Source organism: Peromyscus californicus, unplaced genomic scaffold (genome assembly GCF_007827085.1).
Source record: "Peromyscus californicus insignis strain IS unplaced genomic scaffold, ASM782708v3 Scaffold_17__1_contigs__length_78620276, whole genome shotgun sequence".
Taxonomy (NCBI): domain Eukaryota; kingdom Metazoa; phylum Chordata; class Mammalia; order Rodentia; family Cricetidae; genus Peromyscus; species Peromyscus californicus.
In genome coordinates, this window is record NW_026294469.1 from 66,657,905 (window position 1) to 66,678,788 (window position 20,884).

The window sequence follows — 20,884 nt, forward strand, 5'->3', positions numbered from 1 at the left end:
CATGATGTTAATGCCACTATTGTGTGACAGTGGGCATACTTTGCCAGGCCAGTCATTATTGAAGCTTGTAGGGTTCATAGCTGGATAAGACTGATGATTACTTTTCTCTACTGGTAGCATGCATACACACACTTTTTAGTACTAGGAAAGTTAGCCAGCAGGGATGAGGTTTCCAGGTGAGTACCAGCTCGATTTCTCCATGTTCCATGTCTTAAGTATGTGGTGTCTACAACAATAGGGTCCTACTGACAAGTTATGCAGAATAGGCAGGAGCATTGGCGATATCCTGTAATACCTGAGTGTCTGATACCTCACTTGGCCAAAACTCCAAAACACGTAACTCATTCCTGGCAGTGGGTGCTGTGGGATGGTCTGTATGTCAAATTGCTCTGATTGGTCAATAAATAAAACACTGATTGGCCAGTGGCCAAGCAGGAAGTATAGGCGGGACTAACAGAGAGGAGAATTGAGAGAACAGGAAGGTGGAGAGAGACACTGCCAGCCGCCGCCATGACAAGCAGCATGTGAAGATGCCGGTAAGCCACGAGCCACATGGCAAGGTATAGATTTATGGAAATGGATTAATTTTAGCTATAAGAACAGTTAGCAAGAAGCCTGCCACGGTCATACAGTTTGTAACCAATATAAGTCTCTATGTTTACTTGGTTGGGTCTGAGCGGCTGTGGGACTGGCGGGTAACAGAGATTTGTCCTGACTGTGGGCCAGGCAGGAAAACTCTAGCTACAAGTGGGCTTTTTATTTATTAGCCTGTGGTATGTAGAAGGGGCATTGTTGGTCTATGATATGGTAACTTCATTTTAACACAGTTTCTCTTTGCATAAAATAATATGCAGGTTTCCATATGAATTTTTTGAAAGATATTAGGTGTTATATATCTCTCCCTGAACTCCCTCCTCTATCTTCTCATTCCCTCACCCTAATTTAGTCCTTCCTGCTCTGTTATTCTCCTTTAATCCTTTATACCATTGTGTTCTGTCTCTTGTCCCTTGAAAACCCAGTCTCCATTAATAATAATAAAAATCCCTTAATAATTTCTTGACCTCAATAGGTATTCCAAATGAAACACACATATATGAAGATTCAAAGTATGCAACATTTGTCTCTCAGGGTCTGGGTTACCTCACCCAGACTTACTGCTTCCAACTCCATTTATTTGCCTACAGGTTTCATGATTTTATTTTTCTTAATGGTTGATAAAACTAATTTAATTCCTTTTTTTTGGTAAACAGCATGACCCAAAGCAGCTTGGGGAGAGGAAAGGATTTATTTGGATTATACTTGAATGTCATAGCCATCACTCAGGAAAGCCAATGGAGGAACTCAAGGTGGGAACCTGGAGGCAGAAACTGAAGTAGAAGCCATGGAGGAACTTACGGGCTTGTCTTCCTGCTTCTGTTCATCTTCCTTATACATCCAGAACTACTTACACAGGGATGGTACTGCCCACAGTGAGCTAGACCCGCCTCCATCAATTTGCAATCAAGAAAATGCCCCACAGACATGCTCACAGGTCATTCTGATGTAGGCAACTTCTCAATTGAAGTTCCCTCTTCCCTTGTGTCTCCCAGGAGTAGCCACCATATACAATGGAGTTTTACTTGACTGTACAGAAGGATGAAATTCTATTATTTTCAGGAAATGGAGATCATATTGAGTGAAATGAGTCAGACCCAGAAAGGCAAACACCATGTTTTATCTCTATGTGGAGCCTAGATTTTATAGACATAAAATCATGTATACATATGACATGAGACTGGAAGACTTGAGGAAGGGAAGGGAGTATAGAGGGTGAATAAGTTCAAAGTACATGGTATATTTGAATGAAAATGTGTTTATTAAACTTATACATAATGGGTGTGTGCCAGGACCTTAACTTTAATACTATACTAATAAGGTTATCTCCAGGAGGGAAAAATGTAACTATCATTTTATTTCTTTATTTTTAATTAGCTTTGAGGCAGTGTTCTATGACCCAGGTCACCTTCAAACTTATTGTGTAGCCAAGACTGGTCTTGAAACACTAATACTTCTGCCTCCACCTCCCAAGTGCTGGAGATACAGGTGAGACATTAGGCTCAGTTGTCAGTGTCTTTGTAAATGATATCCCGTCCAAGGTATGTGCCTATTTGTGTGCATATTCTGCAATGTAAGTTGTTCTCACTTGGAGGTTACTCAGTGGTTCTCAACCTTCCTAATGCTGCAGCCCTTTAATACAGTTCCTCATGTTGTGGCAACCTCTGACCATAAAATTATTCTCGTTGCTACTTCACAACTGTAGTTTTGCTACAGTTATGAATCATAATGTAAATATCTGTGCTTTCCCATGGTCTTTTGGGTATCGCGACCCACAGGTTAAGAATAACTACAGTACGTGAACCTGAAATATTCATGCTGTGCATGTGATCTTCAGAGCAAACAGCCAGAGCAGGTTTCCATAGGACATACTGTCTGTCCCTGTCTCCATTCTTTCTGCCCATCATAAACCCCGTCTTTACTTTTAAGTTAGCTTGTCTCACGCATCATTGTTTCCTTCTATTTGATCCAGTTGGCATTTCCACCAACACTAGGTGGAAATTTGGGTTATTTTAAGAGGTTTGTTGCAGTCTGGAAAGTCCCTTTTGTTGCTCTGATCACAAGGAAAGTCATACATCCCCTTGACCCCCCCCCGTCAGGACTAGTCTTGAATCTGTTTCCAAAATAATGGCACCATTAACTGTCTTGGAGCATCCACAAATCTGTTACAGCTTTTGATCTCAGTGCTTTATGTGTGTTATATGACTCTGGGGGGCAGAGACAATGGCTCAGGAGGGATAAGGGACTCACTTAAAGGAACACAGGTGGTGGGAGGCAGAGGCACGTGAAAGCCATGCTGTGTGGCTCCTCAGTCTTGTATTCATGCCATGAACAGCAGAACTCCAAAGATGAGCAAGAACTTAAAGCCGAATGCTGAGATTTTGCTTTCAGGAGGCTCAAAAGTCTCTTGAGAATGGGAGGTTGAGAGGCATGGTGGGCTGGCCCCAATGGAGGTTTTGGCCTTACCATCTGAGTGTCCTGCCACTGAGCTCGAGGGCCTCAGGCAGTTAGTTACTCCAGGCTTTGTCTCTGAAGGGCGAGTTTTGCTATAGTTCTGATTCAGGAGGAAGTTCTGCAACAGTGCCACTTCTGTCCTAACCTGGAGGACCCCAGGGACACTGCAGCGAACCAGAAAATTCCCACAGGTGTCACTTTGTCCCAGGTATGCCATCTGGGCTACAGGACCCTGGGGACATGATTTCCCTAAGCTGAGACAGTGCAGTTCTACTGCCCTGAGAAAACAAGATACTTGTTCCTCTTGGCACTGGGCTTGAACCTAGGGCCTCATGCATTCTAGACAAGCATCCTACCACTGAGCTGCATCCCAAGCCCACAAAAGATAAAATCCTTGACAGCTGACCTAGCACAAACACAGACTGAGTAGTCGCAAAAGTGTGGTTGCGCAATGCTCATCTGTATGTAGTTTCTTTCTTCCTTTTTCCTTCTTTCTGTTTGTGTTTAATTATCCTACCTTCTTAATTTCACATCACTCTCTTGCCCCCGCCCTCCTGTTTATGGTTACTGTCCTCTGGCCATATTTTCCCATGATATGTAATGCCACAGTTGTGTATATGTGTTTATATAGTATGTGAGTGTGTACACATCTACACACACATTTATAGATCCAGTATTTGGGGATTATCAACTTACTAAGATTGATTGAGTTATAAACACTTGACAAGGGCTTGTTTCTGCACCCCAGCAAGCTTTCTGGAGATCTTCTTAAGACTGAATTTATATGTTGTTTTAGTCTGTTCACTGTTGCTATAGTAAATACCTGAGCCCAGGGGATTCTTCAAGATGAGAGACTCATGTCAAAAGTGGGAGAGTACATACAATAAAGAAGAAACACACAGAACTGCCTTGCCTTGAAGCAGTCACCTCTGCTGGTCCTCCGAATGACCTTAAGCATCTCTTAAAAGCCTTACTTCCTACACCACCACAATGACAATCTAATTTCAAACTAAGTCTTGGTGCAAATCATATAATTATTTATCTACCTCATTCTTTTGAATAATGGTAAATATCCCATGGCATGGTTACACCAAATTTTCTTCAGTTATTTCTCTATTAGTGACAAATGTATTTGTTTCTATTTTTACCACTCTATGAACAAATGCAACAGCAAATGTCCTGGGACTCATGTCTTATGTGCTGGTAACCTTTTTTACATGATACTTTTATTTATTCCTTGAAAGTTTCATACATGCATGCATTTTATTTTATCTTCCTCCAACTCACCCCAGGACCCACCAATTCATCTTCCTCTCAACTTCATGTGCTCTCACTGTCATTAGCTCTCTGAATCCATTTAGTGCTGACCACTCTTCAGTTAATGGCTCTATACCCATAAACACAAATATTAAGAAGATAATTTGACAACATGATCCTTCAGGGAAACAGCAGATTTCCCCTCTAGGGCCTATGACCTCACGAGTCAAGGGAGGCCATTTTGCGATATCAGACATGAAATTCCTCCCGTGGAGCAAGCCTCTTATCCAGTCAGAAAGTGGTTGGTTCCCCCATAACCATCCTGCCGCTATTGCACCAGAGGTCACAGCTTGCCTGGCAGATCGGTAGCATCAGGGTCTAGCGCTGGATAAAACCACTGGTGTCTCTTCTTACCCAGCAGCTTGCGTAACACTTTCCAGCACTATGGAAACTAGCCAGCAGGGGGTTTACTGGTCAGTTTAATTTTGATTTCTCAATGTCCTGCGACCAAAGTGTATAGTATCTTCAGCAATAGGGTCTTACCATTTAGTTATGGTGGGCAAATGAGTAATGAAAACAAACAGCCTGTGCTTTTTTGGGGGTGCCTCTGAGGCCTCCCTAGCCAGTAACTTAGGGAGAGGTATTCCATGCCTGGCACTGAGATTACCATCAAATAACCACTGTCTTCTGCGAACAGTATTGTTCACCCATGCAGGGTACCTCTGCTCAAGCTCCTTTAATATATATATAAAGTAGCTTAAAATGAGTAGATTTCCACCAAGTGTCTTCATACAGCCTCAGTTTTGGTTACTCACCTCTAACCCCTTGTTATCCTCTACTCCCCATCCTCATCTCCATCTAAACCTTTAACCTGGAGTGGCCCCCACCCCATTCTTTCCTGTCACCTGTGTCCTACTATCCCTTCTAGTTGTATTTTTTTTTTTTTTGGCTTGGGTTGTAAGATTGTAGGTTTCCATGTAGCTTTTTAATGCAGCCTTCATTTTGGGTACGTCTTCTTCCACCCCCTGTGGAGATCTTATTTCTGTAGGAAGTATTGCCAGAAATGGGATTTTTTAAGCACCAGATGTCTTTCTCAGGTGGTTGATACTTTGCATTTCCACTGTGCATAACTTATAGATACAATTTCTCTATTATATATATACACACACACTACATAATAACAAACAGGTTTTTTAAAGTAATTAATACTAATGCTTTTCAAACTATTCCATAAAATAGAACAAGAAGGGATGCTACCAAACTTGTTTTTTACTGAATTTACAATACCCAATGACAAAGCCAGATAAAGATAAAACAACCCACAAAAAGAAAATTCTAGACCGATTTCCATGGTGAACATAGTTGCAAAAATCCTGTCCTGCTTTATGTTATTGTCTCTGTGTCTACTTGTCACTTCCATCTCTCTTGGGGAGAAACTCTGAGTTTGTGGGACCTAGTGGGAGGCAGGAGTTCACATTCCACGGGCCAGCTCTTCTCTTTACCTAGTTAGCTTAGGGTAGGGCTGTGACCAGGGTTGGGCCAGGTGGAGGACCCCACCTGAACTGTGAACGTGGGAGGAACAAATGGGGATTCCTTGTCACCAAAGGTGGAGAGAAAGCTGGTGTGGGGCACTGTCCCCTGGGCCTGCACTGTCACCCAGTTGCCCTTGCTTAGTCTCTTCGCCACACCTAGTGGCCCAGCCTCTCTGTCCATCATCTAGCAGTGTGTTCTTTTTTTTGACTCAGTTAGTCAGAGTTGATTTTTATTATCGATAAGAACTATGATTTGTTGAGTGTTATTCCTGCACTCCTCTCTACTACTCCCTGTTGGTCAGAGGCCCGCTGAGGCTGCCCTGCCCTCTGCCCTTTGGGGGCATGGCTAGCACACAGGTACTATCCTTTCCTCTCATGGGACAGAGGGGCTGTCCAGGGTCTGACAGAAAGCCAGCATCCTGGGATGCATGCACAGCTGCTTTCTTGTTACAAAGGCCTGGTGTGACTTGCTGAAGAGCGGTTGACAGTGGTGGCCCTTAATTCAAATTGGCTTCCCTGGAGAAGAAGGAAGAGCACTGTGTGGAAGAGTCATGGGGGGCGGGGTGGGGGTTGGGGCTCAGACTCTGCATTGGGGATTACTGGGGATTTCCCAGAGGGTCTTTCAAAATACTGCTTGTCTCTGTTAAGATAACAGCTCCTGCTGCGTGTCCTGTTTCCTGTAATTTATCAAGTATTACTTAGAGTAAATTTTAGGACAGTTAGATGTGGGTTGGAAAGTGACAAGGCAGGGTGGTCATTAGTAATGTGTGCCTGTAATCCTTGCGCTTGTTGCAGGGGGCAGAAGATGCATCTTGTTACCTGAACGCTGGAATCCTCTACTCTGCCAAGTTAGACTTGAACTTTTCTGGGGATCTGCCCAGAGTGGTCCTCGTTGGTGAAGCTGTGTGGTTCTGAGGAGCTCTGCTGCCTCTGTGCCAACCCTTACAGTTAGAGCCCATGGGCCTTCCCTTCCTTGATTTTTGACTATGTCTGAAAATACCTTTACTGACCCATCTGGGGGACTTGTTTTATGTTCATTATGGACTTTGGAATATTTTTACACTAGCCTTAGAAATTAAGTCTTAACTCTCAAAGTGCCTCCTTCTCATTCTGAATTGTCATTAACTTTGAAACATATATATATATATATATGTAGTTATAAAAGCAATATGTTTAGTATAAAAGACAGAAATGCAGAAATGTCCAAAAGAGAAAAAAATATAAAATAATGTAATCCCCCCACTCAAACAGAAATAATATTTTAACATTTTCTATTAGTTTTTATTTTTGAGATCATAATGTAATTACACTTCTCCCTCTCCTTCCCCCCCCCCCAAACTCTCTCATAAATCACTCCCTTCTCTCCTTCAAATTCATGACCTTTTTTTCCCATGAATTATTTTTGTATGGAATATTTTCTTTCTTTCCCTCTGTATTTATCTACTTATATTGTTTTACAATCTCCTTACAGCAGGAGGGGAGCACTCGCTGCCTTCCAAGGTTAACCTTCCCAGGATTTAATGGATTACTTTTGTTCAGAATCAGGCACTTCAGAAGCCATATTGCTCTCTTGTTTGGTTGTCTCCATTTTGTGGCTACATCATGGCTACCGTAGCCATGATGATGATTTCAGCAGGACTTGACCTGTGATGACCCTTGTTCATCTCCATCTCTCTTCACTCTCTCTGGATGTTTAATTTTAACTTTAAGGCAGGGGTCTGGCTCCATGGCCCAGGCTGTCTCTAAACTCAAGCAATCTTCCCAAGTCAGATTTCTAAGCCCCTGAGACAGCAGGCGCTCATCCCCACACTATTAGGGGATGAGTCTCCAGACCTCCTATCCAGCTTTGCCTGTTTGTATTCATGTGTGTCCAGCTGAATGCATGTCTGTTTTTCCATTCACCCTTATTAAAATCCATTAATGACAACATTAATAGGTATGTTTATATACATGTTCATATACTTTTGTGTTCTTTGGCCCCACTTCCTGTTTTTCTTGCTTAGGGATATTACAGCATCAATCTCTTGAAGGGGCAGTCCAGGGTTTAAATACGGCTTCTTGTACTTCTGTGATCCTGAACATCTGGGATGCTGTCATTCATCTGAGGAATGGAGAGAAGGGGATCTGAGAGGGCAGATGTTCAGCAGTCTCGGGAGTCCCAGAGGAGAACCCACCCACACACCATCACAAGCACTATACAAAACTAGATCTTCATCTGCACTCCAGAGCCCGGAATGAGTTTGTCTCCTTTTCTTCTTTAAGCTGAGCTAAGGGGCTGTAGCCACCTGGAGCTTCACTAGACTGAGATGTCAGTGACCGACAGCCGATCATTGGAAAATATTTGAGAAGTAAAGGAACAGAGCAGCAGAGACGGAAAGAGGAGGTAGGTGGGGTAGGGCAGGGCTGGGTTTGGGGTGAGTTGGGGCTCATAAGACAGGGTGGAGTTCAGTCGGTCCACTGTGGTCAGTGTCCTGGCTTTGGGTCGTTGGATCATTGTTTAATTCTTTACTGTTTCTTAGATACACTGTTTTTATTGAACCACACACCTTGAGGCTTATCCAAGTTCACATTTACCGTTCCTCTGACTGCTCTTTATGTACAATAAAATGCAAAGTATTGAGGTCGGGGGAGCAAGTGAATCTCATCACATCCTCCATTGAGATGTGAACAAGAAAGTGTGCAATGGACATGAGCCTACTCATACCTATGATTTATTGAAAAAGAGGGTAGGATCCTTGGGGGGCCTGAGGGTCTGTCCTGGGGGCTATAAACAACAGGAGAACCAGGAACTCCACACATTCTCCCATCTAGTCCCATGTGTGGGGGCCTAGGAGTCTGGCCTGAGTCCTGGCTTAAGAGTCCCCGAGATATATGAATAGATACAGTCTCCAAGCACCCACCACTTGCCTTCTCCTTGGGGGTTTAGGCATGACGCTGACAGCAGGTGTGTAGTGAGGACTAAGAGCAGAATGGGTGTGAGAATGTCAGTGAGTTTAAGAGATTAAATTCTCCACCATTTTGTGAAACTTGGGATGAGGCGAAGGTCTAGCAGAGGAGATCAGAACCAGAAATATTGACGCTGTTACACTGACTTCTTTCCTTGCTCTGAGGGGAGGACTTTCTTGCCTCTGCTCAGAAGAAAGAGCCAGGGACTTTTTGGTTGTATTGAGTTGTGTCTCTACACTAGGTTGTGAGGGTCTTTAAGACTTGCTACTTTGGGGGCTTCTGTTCTTTTCTTTATTTCTGCCAGAGAGCTGGGGCCATTACTCAGGGATGGCCAGTAATCATTCACCCACTAAATAAATAATTACCACTGATGAAGGCTGGTCCTGCAGAGGGTAGAGACCTGGGCTCTGCTCTCAAGTCTCAGCACTCCTTTCCACCTGCATACATCCACCCACACCATTCCCTCTCTGGCCTTCTCATTGGCTCTAGGTTTTCTGAACTTGGGTACCACTGTCATTACTGACTAAATAATTCTATGTTTTTGGGACTTCCTTGTGCATTGGAAAGCTTCTGGCAGCATCCTGGTTTCTGCTTACTAGCCATTATGCCTCACTCAGGCTGTTACATCCAAAGCAACTCGAGATGTTGCCAAATGTCTCCTGGGAATAGAACCACTGAGCTCTTTGAATTTTATTTCTTTTAGGACCACGTCTTCCATAGGGTTTGCCTCGGTTACTTCTGCGCATGCTGACGTCTGTCTTGAGTCTCTTCTGCCATTTGTAGCTACTGCTATCCAGTTTAACATAAAATTATTCACCCCCTTTTCTTTTATCTGTTTGTGAAGAAGCAGATGAATGAGATTGGTCCTGGGGATGTGGGTTTCCTTTAAGCACATGAACTTACTGTATCTCTTAGAGCAAGCTGCTTCAATTCTGCCAAGGAGACCCCAGTTTCTTCAAGTTCAAAATCATATGCAGAGCTACACCAACCACACATCATCGAAGATATAGAGGAGGCATTTGGGGGAGGTTTCTAGGTAGCAGCTCTCCTTAAAATGAAATTGATTTTTATGTGTTATACAGTTACTTTGTGCATGGGGTTTAATTGAAATAATAGGGTAAATAAAATCTGTCCATGTTCTTAAAGGCTTCTCTAACATTTGACATTGAGATTTCATTTGTATTGAATTGTGTCTCCCCTCTAGGTTGAGAGTACCTACCGTGTTTGTTACTTTGGAGACCTTTAATTCCTACTCCTCCTGTCTCCTCCCCTTTCCATTCCTTCTCTCTCCTTCCCTCCCCTCCCCTCTCCTCTCCTTCCCTCCATCCATAGCATCTGACTGGCATCAATCCGTACTTCTCCTGCCTCTGACTCCAGGATGCTGGGAGTGCAGGTGTGCACCACCATATTTGCCATCGGGGGCTCTTATTAGGAAAGCTACGACTTTTCCAGAACTGTCTTGCCAGTTCTCAAATTGTATCTCATTGTTCGCTATTGAATCATGGCCACTGTAAGATGCAGGGACATTGGACTAGTACATGACAGACTGTTTCAGCTTCACAGTAGAAAACGTGAAAGAGAAAGGGGGCAGAAGATGGGTGCTGTTCTGGCCAAGCAGCAGGTCTGACCTCGTGCCCTCTACATACCACCCTCCGTGTTCAGCAGCGGCTCCAGCTTCTGCAGCTGTGCTAGGCAGGAAGCCAGGAAACCAGCTCCACGGGCTTCCATAGTGTAGCCTGCCTTCTGGCCTTCCCCGTGGTCCCAGCATGGCTAGGGGTGGCCCCTGGGGCAGGGAAAGAGGCTCAGCTTTGGGGGTGGGAGTTAATCTATCTATGGATGATCAGGTTTCCTTTCCTCTTGGCAGGCTCTGTAGTTGGAATGGGAGGCTCCTCAACAAGGAAGTAATTAGACAAGTCAGACAGTACTGCCTCGCTTCTGAAATGCCATGGGTTTAACCAGGATTAGAAGTACTGATGTGAAGTGGCATTATGAGCATGGCTCACCGGAGGGCACAACTTGGCATTTATGATTACTTTTGTCCAAGGGGCATTTGTTGATCTGAAGAGCAGGCTGAGAAATGAGTTATTTTTGAAAATTACAAAGTGGCTGGGATTCAATGCTTGGAATCTGTTGTTCACTTTCTTTTCTAGTGTGTGTGTGTGGGGGGGGAGGGGTTCTGGAAAACATCTTGGCACTTAGAGCAAAGACCCTTCAGGGCTGTACTATAGATCTAACATGAACTCAAAGTAGACTGCTGACAAAGAAAGCCTCGGCTCCTCAGCTGTCACTTAGTTATTGGGTATCACAGTAAGTCTGAAGCCTTGAACTTGGATTAAAGGCACTGAAGACTGTCTTTTCCCCCAGCAGCTTACCAGAGCAAATGAAGATCCCACCTGGAAGAAGATGCTGTCTGAGGTCTCAATTAACTTCTATGGATACATTTTCAAGTCTGATGCCCACATCATAATAAAAGTAAACAAAGGAGGAGAAAAAGGGCACAGATAAATAAGAACCAGCACGTACAAGAGGCATGAGAGTGCTCAGGGTCCTCCTCCTCCTCTTCTTCTTCCTTTTCAAACTTCTCTTTGAATTGTTACATTTTCACACTGCATATATTGCACATGGGTTGTATTCCTCCCCAACCCCCCCGCCTCTCCCCTGTTAGTCCTCCACTCATCCCCCAGACAACCTCACTTCTACTTTCAAGTTGTGGCCGCAAATGAAAGAACAAATATCATATGTGTCTTTCTGAGACTGGCTTAATTCGCTTAGTGGTCATCACCAGTTACATCCATTTTCTAGTGAATGACATTTCTGTGTTCTCTATGGCTGAAGAAAAATCAACTGTGGTGGCCAGAGGGATGGTTCTGTGAGTGGAAGGGCTTGGCACACGCGTGAGGACCTGGGTTCAGATCCCTGGCACCCATGTAAAAAGCCAAGAGTGGCCGTATTCAGCTGTTAAATGAAAGGCCTTTGTCCAAGGGAATATGGTGGGGAGAAACAGAGAACTCCCAACATCCTCTTCCTGCCTCCACACTCGTACAAATGGATGCTTGTGCTCTCACACACATGTGTACACATACATCCATATGCTGTTAAATATTAAAACAGCAGAAAGATTCCACTATACATATGCCCACGTTTTCCTTACCCTTTCCTTTGTTTTTGCACACGGAGGCATGGTACAGCTGGTTCATATAGTTATTCTAATTTTAGTTTCTCCAAAGATTGCCATACCGATTCCTATAGTGGCTGATCACTTTGCAAGCCCATTAGCAGCAGATGAGCTGCTTGACCTGGGGGCACAGAACCAAACTCGGGTCCAGTGCAAAAGCGTGCTCAGGTTATTCTTTTTTTTTTTTTTTTAATGATTTTTAAAGATTTATTTATTTACTATGTATACAGAATGTATGACTGCAGGCCAGAAGAGGGCACCAGATCTCATTACAGATGGTTGTGAGCCACCATGTGGTTGCTGGGAATTGAACTCAGGACCTCTGGAAGAGCAGTCAGTGCTCTTAACCTCTGAGCCATCTCTCCAACCCCACTCAGGTTATTCTTGACGTAGGCTTGCCATGCCCAAACTTTAAAGCATCTCTACTGATTATATGCTAGAGAACATGAGAGCCCAAACAAAGTCCAGTGACGACTGTAAGTTATAAAAATAGTTGTATAGATTTGATAAACTCCTAAGCCTCTCTAATTGAAAAAAAAAAAGATGGTAACAAATATTAAGATCCCAGTGAATGTACTTAGCAGCAAACAACAGAACAAGAAGGTAGGTCAACTAGTAACTACCCAGACAGAGCATAGAAAGAGAGCAAAAGGTAAAGCTGAAGTAAAAGTAACGTGTATTATATGCAAATAGAGTCCCAAATGGAAGGGACAGAAGGGGGTGGGATGAGTGAGTCATCTGAGGAAGGAAAATGGTTAAGAATTTCCCCAAACTGATTAAAGTTCTATGAATCCCAAGCAGGATAAATTTAAGACACTCATATCTAGACATGTCGTAGTCAAATTTCAGAAGGTCAAAAGCAAAGAGGAAAACCGTGAAAGCAGACTGGGGTAAAGAAGAAGAAAACAGCAAGAGGGCAGACTCCTAAACACAGGAAGTGGGAACAGAAAGGCAGCAGAATGTCTTCATTTACCGGAAGAAATCAATGGCCAATGTAGAACTCGGCACCTGGTAGAAAGATCTCTCAGAAACAGTTTTCGTAGAAAGATCTCTCAGAAACAGTTTTCGTTCCCATGAAAGCAGGAAGAAGGGCGGTTGGAAAACTGCATTAATGAAAATTCTGAAAGGTATTCTTTGAGTAAAGAGAAAGGGATCCTAGCTGGGAGCTTGGAGCTGGAGGAAAAATGAAAAAGGATGAAAATGGAAACTATAAAAGTAAATATACATGACCACAGTGATGAAAACAATAATATCTAGCAGTATTTGTTTATTTACCTTAGCCCCTTGAATGCTAGGATGGCAATTGGGAGCCACCATGCTTTGCTTTCCAGTCAGGTTTAAAATGTAGAATCAAGCCAGGCCTGGTGGCTCATGCCTGCCTTCCCACCATTATGCAGGCTGAGGCAGAAAGGTCACAAGTTTGAGGCCAGCCTGGGCTACATAGTGAAACATTGTCTCAGAAAAGAAAAAAAAACTTACTATAACATTCGTTTATGAATCATGAGAGGGTAAATGATGTTAAAGTGTTCCAAGGTGCTCACATTTGCTTGGAGAAATGAAAAAGTAACGTTAGTGTTTGATAAATCATAGTCAGCCAGGTGTGGTGGTACCTGCTGTAACCTAGCACCCAGGAGACCGAGGCAGGAGTGTGAGAACACTGGGGACCTACTGAGATACTGTCTCTAATAATATCCCACTAACATTAATGTTTGATATACCAAGTATATGTTGTGGTATCCAGATAGGTTACTAAAGAATGCAGATACGTAAAATCCCACCAAGGTCACTTTCAGAGGTATATATAGGACCCTACCAATACCTCAGTTACAGCTATGATGTCCTTCTCTCTCTGTTCACTGTAACTTACTCTCTTCTCCTGGAGACACGCCTTTCATAACTATTTAAGTTTACTTCTGACCAGTTATGACTCCTGCCTCTGCCACACTCGTGTTTTCCTGTTCTACCCCATGTCTACTTTGTACACTGATCTCCTAGAGCCTTGATGGATTGACCCGCTCCGAACTGGGACGTTTGTTTTACCTTGGAATTGTACCACAAGTATCTTTTGTACCTTCTGTGTGCTCATCACCTGGCCTCACACAGGGAGACACTAAATAATTTTTACAGAAATAGGCAATTACAGAACTCAAGTTAGCATCTTGGAGTTATTTCTCAGCTGTGAAAATGACTAGAATGCTATCCACTCTAACACAGCTCATAGGGTTGCAGAGAAGCTGGGATGGGCTAATGGATATGAGAGAGCTTGGATTACGTAATGCACTATAAAGAATTACTGGGAGTAATAAGCAGAGATGGATCGATCAAGCAGCCATTGGGGACTTATAATATGAAGAACATTAAACCAATGATTTAGATGAAACCAAATTAAAGATTTAGAAAGTTACATTGACTTATAAGAATGGTCAGTTACATGGGCACCAGGTTAGTGAGATTGCAAGGTGAACACTCTAATAAATGCCTGCTCTTTCTTATGGGTGCCTCAGGATTATTTAGTCCAGCAGTTTGTAAACTTGAACATAAATCAGAATCACCTGGAAGGCTGGTCAAAAGACAGACTGCTCACCCAGCCCTGATGCCTATGAACCACATCAGTGACCAGCAAAACAGTAGCCCTACGGGGTGCAGTCGTGGCCCACATCTTGGTGGTAACCAACGGCTCTCTAATTTGACTTAAGACCTGCTCAACAAGAGGGAAACCTTGCCTGGTACTAGAAACCTAGGCAAGTACTCAGTGCTAGTAAAGTCACGATTATTGGAGGAAAATCTACAACCACTAATTTACTAAACCAGCACAAACCCTAAAAACAGTTAATAAGCATTTGTTCTTATTCCTACAGGTAAGTGTAGTATTCACTCCTCATTGAGGAAACTTCTCTTTGCAACAGATGCAGACCATTATAGAAACCACAACCAATCAAAATGCAGAGTTGTGGAACCCAGTTCCAGTGGGCTACAAAACACTCCCACACCCAAGACCTAGGGAACGTTGCAGCAGACAGGGCAGGAAGATTGTAACCCAGTAGAATTCATCTGTAAGAGTGAAGTTTTAATTTTTTATTACTATTTTATGTGTTTGTAACCCAATTGAATACATCTGTAAGAGTGAAGTTTTAATTTTTTTATTACTATTTTATGTGTTTGGGTGTTTTGCCTGCATGTATGTCTATGCACTACTTGTCCATGGAGGCCCGAAGAGGGTGTCAGATCTGCTGGCACTGGAGTTACAGATGGTTAGTAGCCACCATGTGGGTGCTGGGAATCTAACTCAAGTATTCTTAACCTCTGAGCCATCTATTCAGGCCCTGTAAGAGTGAATTTTTAAAATATTCTTCATCTTAAAAGAGTGAAGAATAAAAATATTATTTGATAAATTCATGAATGTGTACAATGAAATATGATCATATCCACCCTCACTTCTTCCACTCATGACCCTCCCCAACTTTATTATTATTATTATTTTTTACACACTGTCCGGTTAGTGCTGTCCATATGTGTGTGTGTGGGGCCATCCACTACAGCATGGGGAACCTATGAGTAGCTACGTTCTATAAGAGTTAGTTTTATGCAGACAGTGGCCACGTGGCCAGGAAGAACTAGGCTGGTGCTGGCATGCTGCCCTGGTGTGCTGGCCTGCAGCCCCGCCAAGTGGATGAGAGTCCCGGCTGGAAGCAGCTACTTTGCCTGTGCGGCTTCTGGACACCCTCCCCAAGCCAGGCTGCTGCTCTGCAGTACCAACCTGGGCCCCATCTCTGCAGCACTTGAGCCACTGCCTCCAAAGAGACTTTCTGAAGGGGGGTGAGATCGAGGTGATGGTCCTATCACACAGCGTTTCACTTCTGGTGCCTCGGTGCTTTACCTTGCCTCTTCCCTACGCTTTCTCCTCCACATATAGCCTTCCAGTTGACTCTGTCTACCTGGAGGTTCTTCTCAGGGAAGCTCAGACTTGCCCAGCTCCTAAAACAAACACAATATCCTGCCAAAGAGTGATTTCTTAGGTTTATTGAGTTCTCTGAGATTTTTGGCTTATGGTATATGGTATATCACTGTGTCTCTCTAAAGCAAATTTAATAATTGTGTGCTGGATAGTTTTATGTAAACTTGACACAAGCCAAAGTCATCTGAGAGGAGGGAACTTCAATTGAGAAAATGCCTCCATAACATTGGGCTGTAAGCAAGCCTGTAGGGCATTTTCTTAATAGTGGAGGATGAGGGTCCAGCCCATTGTGGGTGGTGCCATTTCTGGGCTGGTGGTTCTAGGTTCTTTAAGAAAGCAGGCTGAGCAAGCCCTGAGGAGCAAGCTAGTAAGCAGCACTCCTCCATGGCCTCTGCATCAGCTCCTGCCTCCAGTTTCCTGCCCTGCTTGAGTTCCTGTCCTCAACTGCTTTTGATAATGAACTGTTATATGGAACTGTGAGTGAAATGAACACTTTCATCTCCAACTTGCTTTTTGGGCATGGTGTTTCATCACAGCAACAGTAACCCAAATAAACAAACAGTAACTAATATTATTACAATATTAAAAGATGACTGAAGATGGGGTCCCCTTCCCCTTCGCTCATCAGATGATAATGAAGAGTTTTCAGTCTACATTGCTCTTTGATAAGCATCCAAACATGGACAACATAGACTTTCTTCCCTCCGGGAACCTAAAGATAATGTTGGGAAGAAAAACAACGTAGCAGAGTGCACAGGCCATTCCACTCCACCACTTTGGAGACGTACCTAGGAATGATACAGACCCAATACGTGCTGAGCTGTGAAGGTTTGAAGAGAAGCTGTTTAAGTGGTCAGTGTCGACTTCAGAAAGGTGGTGTAGTAAGGAGGGAGAGCTGGGTAGCCATTAGCTCGGTGATTAGGAGAGATGGAACTATCTAGGCTGGAAGCAAGAAGGAGGTGGGGTGAAGAAAGGTATAATCAAGGTGGTTGAAGCAAAGACTCACATGGGTGGGAAATGCATGTCAATATGTGACACCTCATCTCCAGCAGAGTCCTATTTTTGTATGTTGGGTGACCAGTAGCCTTGGTAAGGCCACAGGATATGACCTTGCTTCCCTGTCTGGTCCACCTGAGACCTAGAACAAAGACAGAGTAATGAAACCAAGGACTCTGGCTTTTCTACTTCCTCCAGAAGCCTTGGGAAATGGTGCATGATCTGGGCAGGCACATGAAGTCTAAACCAGGAAACAGGAAGCTATTTGGAATTTTATAAACAGCCTCATAATAGTGGCATTTGTCTTCTTGAGGTTGTCTTTTTTTTAAAATTATTATTAAGGAAACTGTTGGTACATGGTTAATAGCTTAGTCAAACCCCAGCTAGGCAGAGATGAAAAAAAAATCTTAGTTTGTTAATAAGAAGAGCAGGGCTGGGAGGGAAGTATGGGATGTGTTGAGATAATCACAAAAAAGAACATCTCCAGGTGGGACTGATGTGTTTGTTAGGAGGCATTCTGAATAACACCTTGTTCAAACATAGTAGTTACAGCTCCCATTATCAAGCAGCTTGGGAGTCAAACTTAAATACCACAGATGGATAATATCACTGCATTGTAGTTGGGGAAAGTGCTAGTTTGATAAAGGATCTTGTTTTTAAAAAAATACTTATTTTTAAAATTGTATGTGTATGGGTATTTGCCTGTATAGGATGCCTGGCTCCTGAGGAGGCCAGAAGAGGGCATTGGATCTCCCAGAATTGGAGTTACATACAGTTGTGAGTCACCAAGTGGGTACTGTGAATAGAACAGGGTGGTCTGCAACAGCAGCAAGGGCTTTTAGCCACAGACACACCTCAGCAGCCCTGCAGACATTAGTGTTTTTATTTATTACAATAGAATTTTGTCTCTGAGAGGTAATGACATATGTAATATCATGTCAAGGGAAACGTCTCAAGTTATTGTTGAATTCAGAAGGAATGAAGTATTAATGAAGGCCTTCTGCTGGGGGAGAGGAATGTGAATGAGTATCTCATATCTGGTATAAAATTGATGGTTATCTTTTGGCTTATATGTAAAGATATGGACTGAAGAAGGAGAAATGCTGGGGACAGCGTTAATATGACACTCTCCCAAATGCTATATTAATTTCTCTCCTCATCTTCATTTTAGAGGTTATCTGGAATTTCAAAATGTACCTTTGGTGCAAATGTGTTGCTGATTGGTCAATAAATAAAACACTGATTGGCCGTTGGCTAGGCAGGAAGTGTAGGCGGGACAAGGAGGAGAATAAAGCTGGGAAGTGGAAGGCTGAGTCAGAGAGACACTGCCAGCCACCACGATGACAAACAGCATGTGAAGATACCGGTAAGCCACGAGCCATGTGGCAAGGTATAGATTAATGGAAATGGATTAATTAAGCTGTAAGAACAGTTAGCAAGAAGCCTGCCACGGCCATACAGTTTGTAACCAATATAAGTCTCTGTGTTTACTTGGTCGGGTCTGAGTGGCTGTGGGACTGGCGGGTGATAGAGATTTGTCCTGACTGTGGGCCAGGCAGGAAAACTTTAGCTACACTTTGGAAAGACACAGATCCCACTGGGAACAAGGCAAGAATGACAGGAGAGAGGGAGGGAGAGGCTGAAGGAGTCTGAGATGGGGGTGTGTGGAGGGAAGGGGTCTCAGAGGTGGCCTGCAGGAAGACACTTGACTGGCAGAGGACCTCAAAGAGCACTGGAGGATGGGGAGGGGCATCAACGAGGGGTATGGAGGCTCTTGGAGAGCAAGGGTGTTCTGGCTTTCTGTTGCAGCCTAACAACCCTTCAAACTCTCAGGAACTTGAATCAAAGTATTTTATTATAGCTAATGATTTTGAGAGTTAGGTGAAATCGGGGGTCGTCTGCGTGAGTCTACTGTCTGCAGACCTATGAAAGTTATTTCATGATCTCTACCATCACTTTCAGAGGAGGAAGAAAAAATGCTATGTTGGTGAAAGCATAGGCCCTGGAGTCTGAATGGTGCTGTCTTTTGCTACCTGTGTGGCCTTGCAAGAGACACTTAGACTACTAAGTGTCAGTTTTCACATCTGTAGAATAGGAAAACTTCCTTGCAGGATTTTTATGAGGCTTAAATGACATCACACATGTAAGTGCTTGTTAAATCTATCATGTTTTTGTTTCTCTGGGAGTAATATCTACTCCATGCACGAGGGAGCAAAGATGTAGCAGATACAGTTCCTATTACCAAGCAGCTTAGGAGACAATCCTAATGCCACAGATGGCTAATATTGCTGCACAGCAGCTGGGAGAAGGGCTAGTGGGAGATAATGTGAGCCTAGAAGACTTCATGGGAGGCGTGAAAGCTAATCTTGGTTGTCAACTTCTGGAATCAATAGAAATTTAAGCTGCTGGGCATGCCCGTGAGGAATATTTTTGGTTGGGTTATTTGAAGAGGGAAGCTCCATCCTACATCAGGACCACACGTTCTGGTGGCAGCCCACATAAAAGTACGTGGAAGAAAGAAGCTTTTGGTTTTTGCCTTTGCCCTCACTCTCCCTGGCAAGTTCGTCTACCCTGCTGCTGAGGCGATCCTTCACCGATATTAGAACTTCCTCAGGATTCCAATGCAGACTGAAGATCGGCAGCTCTCCCAGAATCCTCTAGGGCTCCTGTGCCAGATTGGGATGACTGTGACATCCAGCCCTGTAGACTGAACAGTTACTAGATTCTTGGCCTTTCCGTCATGAGACAGACATCACTGGGCTACTGGACCACAGCCTGCAAGCCTGTCTGATAAATTTTCTTTCCTTCACAACCCCCATGTGTATATACGTATGTATATTTAATTCTAGCAGTTCTGTTCCTTTAGAGAACCCCGACTAATATGCTAGGCAAGTGTGTCCTTAAATGAACAGAAGGGAATTCCAGGCTGCAGGGAAGGAGAGAAGAGGACGGGAAGATGAAAGGGTGCAGCAGGGGTATTCAGTAGTTTCTGAGGGGATGCTAATGAGCTGAGCCTGGAAGGCAAGTGGGGCCAATGAGAAGTTCTGAAATTCCATCCTAAGCCCTTTATCCTGTTTGCTGAATTCCTTTTATACTTCTCCACTGAAACATTCTAAACCATAGCTGGATAGAAATCTCAGGCTTTATTTCAGAAATTCACGTTTTTTTCTTTTTTTTTTTTTTTTTGTTGGTGTGTGTGTGTGTGTGTGTGTATGTGCTTTGCTTGATAATGTCTCCATGCTGGTTTTTAACATAGAAATAACTGAGTACTTACCATTAGGTAATTGGGCAAGTCCATATGATACCCTTTGGATTCCATTCTCTCAGGCACCACATTGATTACCGTGGTGGGACTTCTGAACCTGGTACAAGGTATGGTGCCGTGTGAGGCTTGAGTGGACACAAACTGGAGTGAGCAATGGCCAAGTGTCAGGCATAGGTATGGATGGTAGGAATTATGGGAGGAGAGGATCCAATAGCTTGGAGTGAAGGAGTCACTAGAAGCCATGAGATGATGCCTTAATGTTTGCAGATGCATGCTCAAACCGGATGCCGCCATTTTATTAACCTCAGCCCTTCCTCATTGAGAAGATGAATCTTTCCCTGCCTTGGGACTTCATGGGATTTGGATAAAAGTGATAAAGTACAGAAGTTATCCAAGAGCTATGACACTTAACAGAGCCTTGGGAGATAAGGGTCTACCTTCTGGCTGTATTTCCACACTTCCCACATGTCTTAGATCTCCAGCATGGTAGGGTGGTATAAAACATGGGAAAAAGAAAAGAAGGAAGGGAAGGAGGGAGGAAGAGAGGAATGAAGGAAGGGAGGGAGGGAGGGAGGAAGAGAGGTAGGAAGGGTGGGAGTTTGAGTGCCCTCTCTCAAACAACCAGTTCCCCCATGTTCCTAAGTCATTCAGCCCCAGTTTAGTTTTTACACCTGTAGACTGGAACACTTTCGTTACTGGTATTATGAGGT

The 20,884-nt window shown here is 43.6% G+C and overlaps 1 long non-coding RNA gene across 7 annotated transcripts in view; it reads left to right on the top strand.

Annotated features, from left to right (window-relative positions):
• Positions 1–20,884, top strand: part of LOC128113001 (uncharacterized) — a 79,253-nt gene that overhangs the window by 28,624 nt on the left and 29,745 nt on the right. For 4 of the 7 annotated variants that reach the window (XR_008219261.1, XR_008219267.1, XR_008219260.1 and 1 more), the window contains one exon: positions 8,100–8,220. The exons of the other annotated variants lie outside the window; for them this stretch is intronic. This is a non-coding gene — a long non-coding RNA (uncharacterized LOC128113001). The remainder of the gene's footprint in view (positions 1–8,099; positions 8,221–20,884) is intronic. 7 annotated transcript variants of the gene reach the window in all.